Below are 12,913 nucleotides of genomic sequence, written 5' to 3' on the forward strand. Positions count from 1 at the left end.
GAAAGAAAGAAAGAAAGAAAGAAAGAAAGAAAGAAAGAAAGAAAGAAGGAAAGAATCAACCCACCCAAATTGCCATCAATATGTGAATGGATAGACACTTGTGGTATATCCATACAGTGGAATAGTACACAGCAGCTAAAACAACAGCATAGAAGAATCTTAAATAATAACACTGAAAACAAAAGTCACACAAAAAGTGTATATACTGTATAAAGTCATTTATTTGAAATTTCAGAAAATTTAAAATAATGTATAATGACCAAAAACAGATCAGTGGTGACCTGTAGTTGGGGGAGTAAGAAGGGAGAGATTGCAAAGAGGCATGAGGAAATTTTGGATGTGATGTATTTGTCCATCATCTTGATTTTGGTGATAGTTTATGGGTGTATACATAAGTCAAAACTCATCAAATTGTTGAGGGTATTATGCTAAGTGAAGTAAGTCAGACTGTGAAAGACAAATACCCTATGATTTTACTTATAAATGGACTCTATTTTCTTTTAAAATGAATAAATAAACAAAAAGCAGAAGCAGACCTATAAATACAGAGAACAGACTGATGGTTGCCAGAAAGGAGAGTGTTGGGGATTGGGCAAAATGGGTCAAGGACACTGGGAGATATAGGTTTCCAGTTATGGAATGAATAAGTCATGGGAATAAAAGAGTGTAAAGAATATTATAGTCAATGATATCATAATAACAGTGTATCAGGACAGATGGTAGCTACATTTGTGGTGAACATAGCATAATGTATAAAATTGTTGAATCACTGTATACCTGAAACTAATGTAACATTGTTTGTCAACTGTACTCAAATAAAAAAAGAAATTAAAAATACTCATCAAGTTGCACAATTTTAATACTTGTAGTTTATTTTACATACTTTAATAAAGCTGTAAAAATAAAAATTAAAAGTTTCAATTATAATTCTATATTGTTGCAATCAAACTGCTCTCCTAAGCTATTAATGAAAGGGATGGTACACTTTGATTTGGTCTTGTCATTAAAGAAGTCACTTGCATTTCTATACACTAACGATGAAGCAGAAGAAAGAGAAATCAAGGAATCAATCCCATTTTCAATTGCACCTAAAACCATAAGGTATCTAGGAATAAACCAAAGAGGTAAAGGATCTGTACTCTGAAAACTATAGAACACTTATGAAAGAAATTGAGGAAGACACAAAGAAATGGCAAAACATTCCTTGGATTGGAAGAATAAATATTGTTAAAATATCTATGTTACCCAAAGCAATCTACACCTTCAATGCAATCTCTATCAAAATACCATCAGCATTTTTCACAGAGCTGGAACAACAATTCTAAAATTTGTATGGAACCAGAAAAGACCCCAAATAACTAAAGAAACGTTGAAAAAGAAAACCAAAGCTGGGGGCATCATAATTTTGGACTTCAAGCTGTATTACAAAGTTGCAATCATCAAGACAGTGTGGTAAAGGCACAAAAACAAACACATAGATCAATGGAACAGAATAGAGAACCTAGAAATGGACCCTCAGCTCTATGATCAACTAATCTTCGACAAAGCAGGAAATAATATCCAATGGAAAAAAGACAGTCTCTTTAACAAATGGTGTTGGGAAAATTGGACAGCCTAATGCAGAATGAAACTGGACCACTTTCTTACAACATACACAAAGATAAACTCAAAATGGATGAAAGACCTAAGTATGAGACAGGAAACCATCAAAATCCTAGAGGAGAACACATGCAGCAACTTCTTTGACCTTGGCCATAGCGACTTCTTTCTATACACATCTCCAAGGGCAAGAGAAACAAAAGCAAAAATGAACTACTGGGACTTCATCAAGATTAAAACCTTTTGCACAGCAAAGGAAACAGTCAACAAAACTAAAAGCCACCTTATGGAATGGAAGATGATAGTTGCAAATGTCTTATCAGATAAAGGGCTAGTATCCAAAATCTATAAAGAACTTATCAAACTCAACACCCAAAAAACAAAAAAATCCAGTCCAGAAATGGGCAGAAGACATGGACAGACATTTCTCTAAAGAAGACATCCAAATGGCCAACAGACACATGAAAAAGTGCTCAACATCACTCGGAATCAGGGAAATACAAATCAAAACTACAATGAAATTCCATCTCACATGAGTCAGCATGGCTAAAATGAACAAATCAGGAAACAACAGATGTTGGCGAGGTTGCAGAGAAAGGGGAACCCTCTTACACTGTTGATAGGAATGTAAGCTGGTGCAGCCACTCTGGGAAACAGTATGGAGGTTCCTCAAAAAGTTAAAAATGGAGCTACCTTATGACCCAGCAATTGTAGTACTAGGCATTTATCCAAAGGATACAAACATAGTGATTCGAAAGGGTACATGAACCCCAGTGTTTATAGCAGCACTATCATCAACAGCCAAAATATGGAAAGAGCCCACAGATGAATGGATAAAGAATATTTAGGGCACATGGGTGGCTCAGCTGTTAAGTGTCTGCCTTCGGCTCAGGTCATGATCTCAGGGTCCTGGGATTGAGCCCTACATTGGTCTCCCTGCTTGGCAGGAAGACTGCTTCTCCCTCTCCCACTTCCCCGCTTGTGTTCCTGCTCTCGTTATATCTCTCTCTGTCAAATAAATAAAATCTTTTTTAAAAAAGAATATTTGTTATATAGAGAGAATGGAATATTACTCAGCCATCAAAAAGAATGAAATCTCGCCATTTGCAACAACTTGGATGAAACTAGAGGGTATTATGCTAAGCAAAATCAATCAGTTTGAGAAAGACAAATACCATGATTTCACTCATATGTGGAATTTTAGAAACAAAACAGATGAACATAGGGGAATGAAAAATAAAATAAGATGAAAATAGAGAGGGAACAAACCATAGGAGATGCTGAACTCTAGGAAACAAAGTGAGGTTTGCTGCATGGAAGGTGGGTGAGGGGAAGGGGTAATTGGGTGATGGTCATTAAGGATGGCACTTAATATAATGAGCACTGGGTGTTATATGCAACTGATGAATCACTAAATTCTATCCCTGAAACTAATAATACAGTATATGTTAACTACCATGAATTTCAATAAAGAATTTAAAAATAAAAAAAAAATTAAAAACAGTATCTCCTACATTTCTCTTCTTTTCAGAGTCAGTTAGACCTCAGTCTCAGTGATTAGACCATTGCCCTCACTCAGTTTTTTGAATCCCTCATCCTACTCCTTCTCTGCTGGCTTTTCTTCCAACACTGGATAAAAATTTTATTTCACTCATATCTGTTGTGTCCAAGGCTAACACTCTAAGTAAGTTGAATGGGAAGTTGCCAGGTTTAGTAAGATTTTGGGGCAATGTCATTTTCCCCTACCCACAAATATCTTCCCTTTTGAATTTTGTATTTTCTTCCCTCCTTCTCTGAAATTCTCAGCCTCCTAACACTTGCATTTAGGCAGCACAAGCTGGGGAATTTGCTTAAAAAAAAAAAAAAACCTTAAAATTCTTCTGATGTGCCTAATTCTTCCAAATCACATTAGCACATGGAAGTTAATTAGATTATCTAGCTGTCCTCTTGGAAAGCACAGAGAATTTCCCTTTGAGAGAATGAGGTACAGTACCCAGAGTTTCAAGGAGGAAAACCATAGATATGACAAGTACAAAGTAGAAGCAATGGTGGGTAGGGGAAGACTGCCTTGGGAATACAGATAGGTCAATGAGAGATCTGGGCCTCAGGGTTGTTTAGATAGAGGGAGGTTCTTGCCAAAGGGAAATTGTGTGCTATTCATAAATTTGTTTAGAGCAGGTCTAAACAAGATGTGTTTTTTTTTTTCTTTTTGAGAGCACTGAGGAAAATTATAGCAGAAAGTAGAACTAACTTAAAGTGCCAGCAGCAATGGGGATGGCCTAACATCATCTGAAACTAGACCTCTTTTGCTATATACTTTTCATGTGGATTTTCCATACATACATACATTTGAATTTCTGGACTGAAGAGCTCAGAGAATGAATTACATAGATAGAATTCTAAGGAAAAATCTATAGTCTTCTAATTCCCTACATATGCATGTCCCTAAACATTGAAATCTAATAAATATTTGGAGAATAATTTTTGTATACCTTATAAGCTTGATTGCTTTTGTGCTTATATATCCATTAGTATGCTGGCACATGTATTTTTTTCCAGTTTTAGTGAGATAAAACTGACATATGGAACTGTATAATTTTAAGATATACAGCATAATGATTTGACCTACAAATATTGTGAAAACTTTTGCCACGGTAAGTTTAGTTAAAATCCACCATCTCATATAGATAAAAAAAAGGAAAGATTGTTTTCCTTGTGTTAAAAACTCTTAAGATTTACACTCTTAACTTTCAAATATAGAGCACTGTTAACTATAATCATCATGTTGTACATTATATTCATAGTACTTAAGTATCTATACTGGAAGTTTATACCTTTTGATCACCTTCCTCAAATTTCTCTTACTTCTCCCTCTTGCTGCTGGTAAACACAAATCTGATCTATTTTTCTATGGTTTGTGTTTGTGTGGTTTTTTTTTAGACTCCACGTATAAGTGAGATCATACAGTATTGGTACTTGTCTTTCTCTGTCTGACATATTTTACTTAGCATAATTCCTCAAGGTACATCCATGTTGTTGCAAATGGCAACATTTTCTTCTTCTTTATGGCTGAATAATATACACACATGTGCACACATGCACACACACTTCTTTATCCATTCATCCCTCAATGAACACTTAAGTTGTTTCCGTGTCTTAGCTATTGTAAATAATGTTGCTATGGACATGGGGGTGCAGTTATCTCTTCAATAAAGTGCTTTTGTTTCCTTTAGATAGATTTCAAGAAGCAGAATTCTATTTTTTAATTTTTTGACGAATCTCCATACTGTTTCCACAGTGGTTTAGATACATATATTTGTAACAGAGGTAGGAGAGGCAAAGGCAGCCTTGCCAAAAAAACCCACCCCTAACACAGTACCATACGATAGGCGGGATATCATCAGCCTGGCACTTCTCCTGGAGGATTATTGGGTTGATGTCTTACATTAGGCACCCCAACTCCTGAGATCTGCACCTGAGGGGCAAGCCCTTAAAATGCCTGGCTTAGAAAAACCCAATGGAGCTGATGTACAAGGGATTGAAGTGGTATAGGAAACTGAGATTCCTCTTTTTAAAGGGCTTGTGTGCAGTAAGACTCTTCATAAGACCCAACAAAACAAAAAAACAAACAAAAATCTTGCAATTTTTAAAAGCACTTAGACTATACAGGAAGAAGATTCATTTGCTAATCTAAAAGCATTTGCTGGAGGGGCAGCGTTCAGTCGAAACTCTCCCTAGAGATGGAGGCACTGGAAGACACCACTTTTGCACTGCCCACCTACACTGCTAGCACAGGTGGGTTTTGACACAGCACCCTCCTGCCACTGTGCTAAGACAGGCAAATGTGAGTGTTCACCACACTATCCTGCTTACTTGCTGAAGACAGATGTGTGGGCAGTTATACCATTTCCCCACTCCCTGGATGGTGCTGGTAAACAAGAGTGGTGGCAGCATTCTCCTGTGTATTCACAGACAAGGGACTTCCCTGCTGAATTCATGAAGCATGTGGACATGCACAGTAGAAACATTTTCCCACTGCCTTTCTGAAGCTACTGAACATGCCCCATCCCCTACACTCTTCAGCTGCCCAGCTAAAACCAGTAAGCACACACAATCCACACAGGGGTATGCTCCTTGATCATCTGGCCCTGGTGGCCAAAGAGGCTGGCATTCCTGACCTCCACAGGAATGTAACAAACAGAAAGACATTTCCTGACAGACCACTCCCCCAGGGCACTGCGCATACAGCAAATTGAGCAACGCTTTCCTGTGAAAAATGCCTGTACTTGGCTTGAGCTTCAGCCTGAGGGACAGACTATAGGTTTCCCACACATCTAGAAGTGAAGAAGGTATTTTCAGGGTACATAAGCAGAGAGACACCATCCTTGCATCCCTTTGGCCTCACCACAGCTTGACAAGACCTCCCAGAAAGGAGCTTATACACTCCTCTGAAGACCCAATTTTTGAAACTATCACAAAGGAGACACCTCCAGGTCTCCTGGTTTGGAGCCCAGCAGGAATTTTAATTGTGGCCTACAGGACTGTGTATATTTTCATACTTTAAAAGGTGTTGCCTAAGGGTGTGGCTTCAAATCAGCCTGAAACTAGGTGCTAAATGAGATTTCTCCCCTTGGGTTACTGAGTGGTCTTGGCACACCCTTAACAATAGGAACTTAACAAGAATAAATCAGGGAGTTTAGGCAATTGCAAAGGTTCGGGAGACAACCAAGAGTTAGAACAAGGTTGAATGAGAAGTTTCATCACCTACACAAGGCCAGTCCTTCAAGACTGAGAGCAGTAGGTGTTTCACTCAATAAATAGAATCAAACACAGAGAGTCACGCAAAAAAAGGAAACAGAAATGTTCCAAATTGAAAGAATAAGACAAAACCCCAGGGGAAAAATAAAAAAAAGCTAAGAATTCAAAGTAATAGTCATAAAGATGCTCGCCAAACTCAGGAGAAGAATAGACAAATACAGTGAGAACTTCAACAAAGAGATAGAAAATGTAAGAAAGTACCAAATAGAAGTCACAGAACTGAAGAATGCAATAACTAAACTGAAATATATACTAGAAGGGTTCAAAGGCAGACTGGATGAAATGAAAGAATGGATCAGGAAGCTGGATGACAAAGAAATGAAACATCCAGGCAGAGCTGAAAAAAAAAAACTTTAAAAAATGAAGCTAACTTGGGAGGAGTTAAGATGGTGGAGTACCAGGGGGACCCTGGGATTCCAGGGTCCCCCTAGATTAATATGAAATCATTTGGGACACCTAGGAAATTGATCTGAGGATTAGGAGAACAATCTTCATGGTCAGAGGGAGAGAACATGGCAAGGACAAAGCACATACATGTGAATTGAGGGAGAGAAAAGCCACAGTGCCCAGTGGAGAAGGAGCTCTATCTGTGGAGAGAGAAAAGAGAGAGGAAAGGAGAGTAGAGCATTGGGTTCATGCAAGAAAAACACCTCACCATAACCACTGACTGAGGAGTCAAGAGGAACTAAGTATCACAAATTTTCCAAGCAGAGTGTGGAGCTCAAATTCTGAGGTTTTGGAAGTGCATAACTTTTGCTGGAGTTGAGCCATGGTGTGTGCTCTTGGGGAGAAGGACCACACTGGGAGAGAACATTTCCCTTGCTGGAGTACATTTGAAAGAGGGTATATTGTCTCTCCAAGGACAAAAGACCCTGCAGGTGCCAGTGAGTGGCTGTTCATCAGCAGGGGACAGAGGTGCACACAGAAGGCAGATAACCTTGTTGTTGCTTTTAGCTGTGTTTCATGATAGATTTTGGGCACCCATGTAGGCTTATGACTATTATTTTGGGACAAGATGGTGCTGGGTGCAGCACTGTGAAGCCCTCCTCCGGGGAAGAGGAGAGGGTCCCCACCCTGCCAGGTCCTTTGAGATTTGGAGGTTTGAATCCCAACTGCATGCCATAGGCAAAATGCAATAGACCTGTGGTGCCCAGCACACCAAGCGCCCCAGGGAAGAGATGGGGTGAGGGCAAGGATCTGACAGAAGCCTGGGACACAAGAGGAGAGATTGTTTGCTTTCCTGTGAGGGCTTCTTAAACAGTGGAGGGCATGAGATCCCCTGTGCAGGGACAAGAAATTGGGGTGGTGCCATTTTCCCTCTAACCACCAATATGGTCAGATTTCAATGAGAAACACAGGGCCCCCAGGGGAGGCAGAAGCTACCTACATGAAACCCTGCCACCCTGTAATCTGCAAGTGCAGGGTTAAGAGGGCAGGTCTGACTGTGAGTCAACACAGTGGGCCTCTCCCTCATAAGACCAGCACAGTAACCAGGCATGCTTGAAGTCTACTGACTATACAGCACTCCAAAGTGTCAGCTTCAGTTCTGTTAGAAAGAGGACCAGTCTTCTTTTTCTTTTTTTTTCTCTTTGGGAAAAATATGCAGCCAAGAATACTTTATTCAGCAAAGCTATCATTCAGAATAGGAGAAATGGAGTTTCCAAGTCAAGCAAAAACTAAAGAAGTTTGCAAACAATAAAACATCTCTGCAAGAATTGTTAAAGGATACCATTTAGGTGGGAAAGAGAGACCAAAAGCAACAAAAACTAGAAAAAAGCAGAGATAGTCTACAGGAACAGCAACTTTACAGGTAATACAATGGCAATAAATTAATATCTTTCAATAATTACTCTGAATGTAAATGGATTAAATGCTCCAATCAAAAGACATAGGATATCAGAGCAGATGAAAAACAAGACCCATTGGTATGCTGCTTAAAAAAAGACTCATTTTATTTATTTTTTAAAATTTATTTATTCGAGACACAGAGATACAGAGAGAGAGAGAGAGAACATGAGCAGGGGGAGAAGCAGAGGGAGGGTGAGAAGCAGGCTTTCCGCTGAGCAGGGAGCCCAATGTGGGGCTCGATCCCAGGACCCTGGGATCATGACCTGAGCCGAAGGCAGACGCTTAACCATCTGAGCCACCCAGGTGCCCCCAAAAAGACTCATTTTAGACCCAAAGACACCTCCAGATTGAAAGTGAGAGGCACCTCCAGATCGAAAGTGAGAGGGTGAAGAACAATTTATCATGCTAATGGACATCAAAAGAATGCTGAAGTACCCATAGTTATACCAAATAAACTAGATTTTAAAAGAAAGACTGTAACAAGAGATGAAGAAGGGCACTACATCAAATAAAGGTCTCTATCCAACAAGAAAATCTAACAATTGTAAATATTTACGCCCCCAACTTAGGAGCAGCCAAATACACAAATCAATTAATAACAAACTTAAAGAAACTCATTGATTAATAATACAATAATATTAGGGACTTTAATAATATCCCACTCACAGTAATGGACAGATCATCTAAGCAGAAGATCAACAAGGAAACAATGGCTTCAAATGACACACTGGAACAGATGGAATTAGCAGACATATTCAGGGCATTTTTTCCTGAAGCAGCAGAATACACATTCTTTTTCTAGTGTACATGAAACATTCTCCAGAAAAGACCACATACTGGATCACAAATCAGGCCTCAACCAGTGCAAAAACATTGAGATCATACCATGTATATTTTTAGACCACAATTTGATGAAACTTGAAGTCAACCAACAAGAAAAAATTTGGAAATACCACAAAAACATGGAGGTTAAAGAATATCCTACTAAACAATGAATGGGTAAACCAGGAAATTAAAGAAAAATAAAAAGCTACATGGAAACAAATGAAAATGAAAACACAAGAGTCTAAAACCTTTGGGATGCAGCAAAGGCAGTCATAAGAGGGAAGTATAAAACAATACAGGCCTTCCTCAAGAAACAAGAAAAGTCTCAAATACACAACCTAACCTTACACCTAGAGCTGCTAGAAAAAGAACAGCAAATAAAACCTAAAACCAATGTAAGAAGGAAAATAATTAAGATTAAAACAGAAATCAATGATATCTGAAATAAAAAAAAAAACCACAGTAAAACAAATCAGTGAAACTAGGAGCTGTTTATTTGAAAGAATTAACAAAATTGATAAACTCCTAGCCAGACTTATCAAAAAGAAAAGAGAAATGACTCAAATTAATAAAATCATGAATGGAAGTGGGGAGATCACAACCAACACCACAGATATACAAACAAGCATAAGATAATATCATGACCAATTATAGGCTACCAAATTGGGCAATCTAGAAGAAATGGATAAATTCCTAGAAACCAAAACTGAAACAGAAAGAAATAGAAAATTTGAACAGACCCATAACCAGCAAAGAAATTGAATGAGTCATCAAAAATCTCCAACAAACAAGAGTCCAGGGCCAGATGGTTTCCCAGGAAAATTCTACCAAACATTTAAAAAAGAATTAAAACCTATTCTTTTCAAAGAGTTCCAAAAAATAGTAATGTAAGGAAAAGTTCCAAACTCATTCTACGAAGCCATCATTATCTTAATTTCAAAACCAGACAAAGACCCAACTAAAAGGGGGAATTACAGACCAATATCCCTGATGAACATGGATGCAAAATTTCTCAACAAAATACTAGGGTATCAAATCCAACAGTACATTAAAAGAATTATTGACCACAATCAAGTGGGATTTATTCCTGGGCTGAAGAGGTAGTTCAATACCTGCAAATCAATCAATGTGATACACCTCATTAATAAAAGAAAGGATAAAAACCATATGATCTTGTCAATAGATGCAGAAAAAGCATTAGATAAAAATACAGCATCTATTCTTGATAAAAACCCTCAAGAATGTAGGGATAGAGGGAACATACCTCAACACCATAAAGGCCATATATGAAGACCACAGCTAATATCATCCTCAATGGGGGAAACTGGGAGCTTTTTCCCTAAGGTCAGGAACATGACAGGGATGTCCACTATCACCACTGTTGTTCAACATAGTACTAGAAATCTTAGCCTTAGCAATCAGACAACTAAAAACAAATAAAAGACATCCAAATCAGCAAAGAAGTCAAACTTTCACTCTACAGAGATGACATGATACTCTATGTGGAAAACCTGAAAGACTACACCAAAAATTTCTAGAACTGATAAATGAATTCAGCAAAGTTGCAGGACATAAAATCAACATACAGCAATCTGTTGCATTTCTATACATTGATACTGAAGCTGCAGAAAGAGAAATCAAGGAATCGATCCCAATTTCAATTGCACCTAAAACCATAAGATACCTAGGAATAAACTTACCAAAGAGGTAAAAGATCTATACCTTGAAAACCACAAATCTCTGATGAAAGAAATTGATGATGACACAACAAAATGGAAAAACATTCCACACTCATAGATTAGAAGAAAAATATTGTTAAAATTTCTATACTACCCAAAGCAATCTACACATTGAATGCAATCCCAGTCAAAATAACCCAGCATTTTTCACAGAACCAGAACAAATAATCCTAAAATTTGTATGGAACCACAAAAGACCCTGAACAGCCAAAATAATGTTGAAAAAGAAAACCAAAGCAGGTGACATCACAATCCCATTCTTCAAGCTGTATTACAAACTTGTAATCATCAAGACAGCATGATACTGGCACAAAAACAGATACATAGATCAATGGAGCAGAATAGAGAACCCAGAAATGGACCCAAAACTACATGGTCAACTAATCTTCCACAAAGCAGGAAAGAATATCCAATGGAAAAAAGACAGTCTCTTCAACAAATGGTGTTGGGAAAACTGGACAGAAACATGGACAAGAATGAAACTGGACCACTTTCTTACAGTATACACAAAAATAAATTCAAAATGGATGAAAAAATGTGAGATAGGCAACCATCAAAATACTAGAGGATAACACAGGTACCAGCCTCTTTGACCTTGGCCACAGCAACTTTGTATTAGACACATCTCTGGAGGCAAAGGAAACAAAAGCAAAAATGAACTATTAGGACTTCATCAAAATAAAAACCTTCTGCACAGTGAAGGAAACAATCAATAAAACTAAAAGTCAGCCTAAGGAATGGGAGAAGGTATTTGCAAATGACATCAGCTAAAGGGCTAAGATCCAGATTATGTAAAGAATTCATCAAAATCAACACCCCAAAAATAAATAATCCAGTTAAGAAATGGGCAGAAGACAGGAACAGACATTCCTCCAAAGAATACATAAAAATGGCCAACAGACACATGAAAAGATGCTAAATATCAGTCATCATCAGGTAAATATAAATCAAAACCACAGTGAGATACCACCTCACACCTGTCAGAATGGCTAAAATTAACAACACAGGAAACAACAGATGTTGCAATGATGCAGAGAAAGGGGAATCCTCTTGCAGTGTTGGTTGGAATGCCAACTGGTGCAGCCACTGTGGAAAACATTATGGAGATTCCTCAACAAGTTAAAAATTGTAAAAATACCCTAAGACCCAGCAATTGCGCTACTAGGTTTTCATCCAAAGGATACAAAAATGCTGATTAGAAGGGGCATATTCACCCCTATGTTTATAGCAGCACTATCAATAATAGCCAAATTATGGAAAGACCTCAAATGTCCATGGACTGATGAATGGATAAAGAAGAAGTGGTACACACACACACACACACACTGGAGTATTACTCAGCAATCAAAAAGATTGAAACCTTGCCAGGGTGCCTGGGTGGCTCAGTCATTAAGCATCTGCCTTCAGCTCAGGTCATGATCTCAGAGTCCTGGGATTGAGCCCCACATTAGGCTCCCTGCTCAGCAGGAAGCCTGCTTCTCCCTCTCCCACTCCACCTTCTTGTGTTCCCTCTCTCATTGTCTCTCTCTCTATCAAATAAATAAATAAAATCTTTAAAAAAAATTGAAATCTTGCCATTTGCAATGACATGTATGGAACTAGAGTGTATTATGCTAAATGAAATAAGTCAGTCAGAGAAAGATAAATACCATATGATTTTAGTCATATGTGGAATTTAAGAAACATGAAAATAGAGGAAGGGAAGGAAAAACAAAGTAAGATAAAAACAGACAGGGAAGCAAACTATAAAAGACTCTTAACTATAGAGAACAAACTGAAGGTTGCTGGAGGGGAGGTGGGTGGGGTGATGGGTTAAATGGGTGATGGGCATTAAGGAGGGCACTTGTGATGAGCACTGGATATTATTCATAAGTGATGAAGCACTAAATTTTATTCCTGAAACCAATACTACACTATATGTTAAGTAACTTGAATTTAAATAAAGTTTAAAAAATGAACTTAACTTAAGGGGGCTATAGGACAATATCAAGCAGAATAAAATGTGTTTTATAGGCAACCAGAAGAGAGACAAGAACAGAAAAATTATTTGAAGAAATAATGGCTGAAATTGTCCCTAGTCTAGG

At 38.0% G+C, this 12,913-nt stretch overlaps 1 pseudogene; it reads left to right on the forward strand.

Annotated features, from left to right (window-relative positions):
- The window catches only part of LOC110575286, a 146,843-nt pseudogene extending 143,683 nt beyond the window's left edge, over positions 1–3,160 (forward strand).
- Positions 3,161–12,913: the final 9,753 nt, after the last annotated feature.

The sequence above is a fragment of the Neomonachus schauinslandi genome, chromosome X, assembly GCF_002201575.2.
Source record: "Neomonachus schauinslandi chromosome X, ASM220157v2, whole genome shotgun sequence".
Lineage (NCBI taxonomy): Eukaryota > Metazoa > Chordata > Mammalia > Carnivora > Phocidae > Neomonachus > Neomonachus schauinslandi.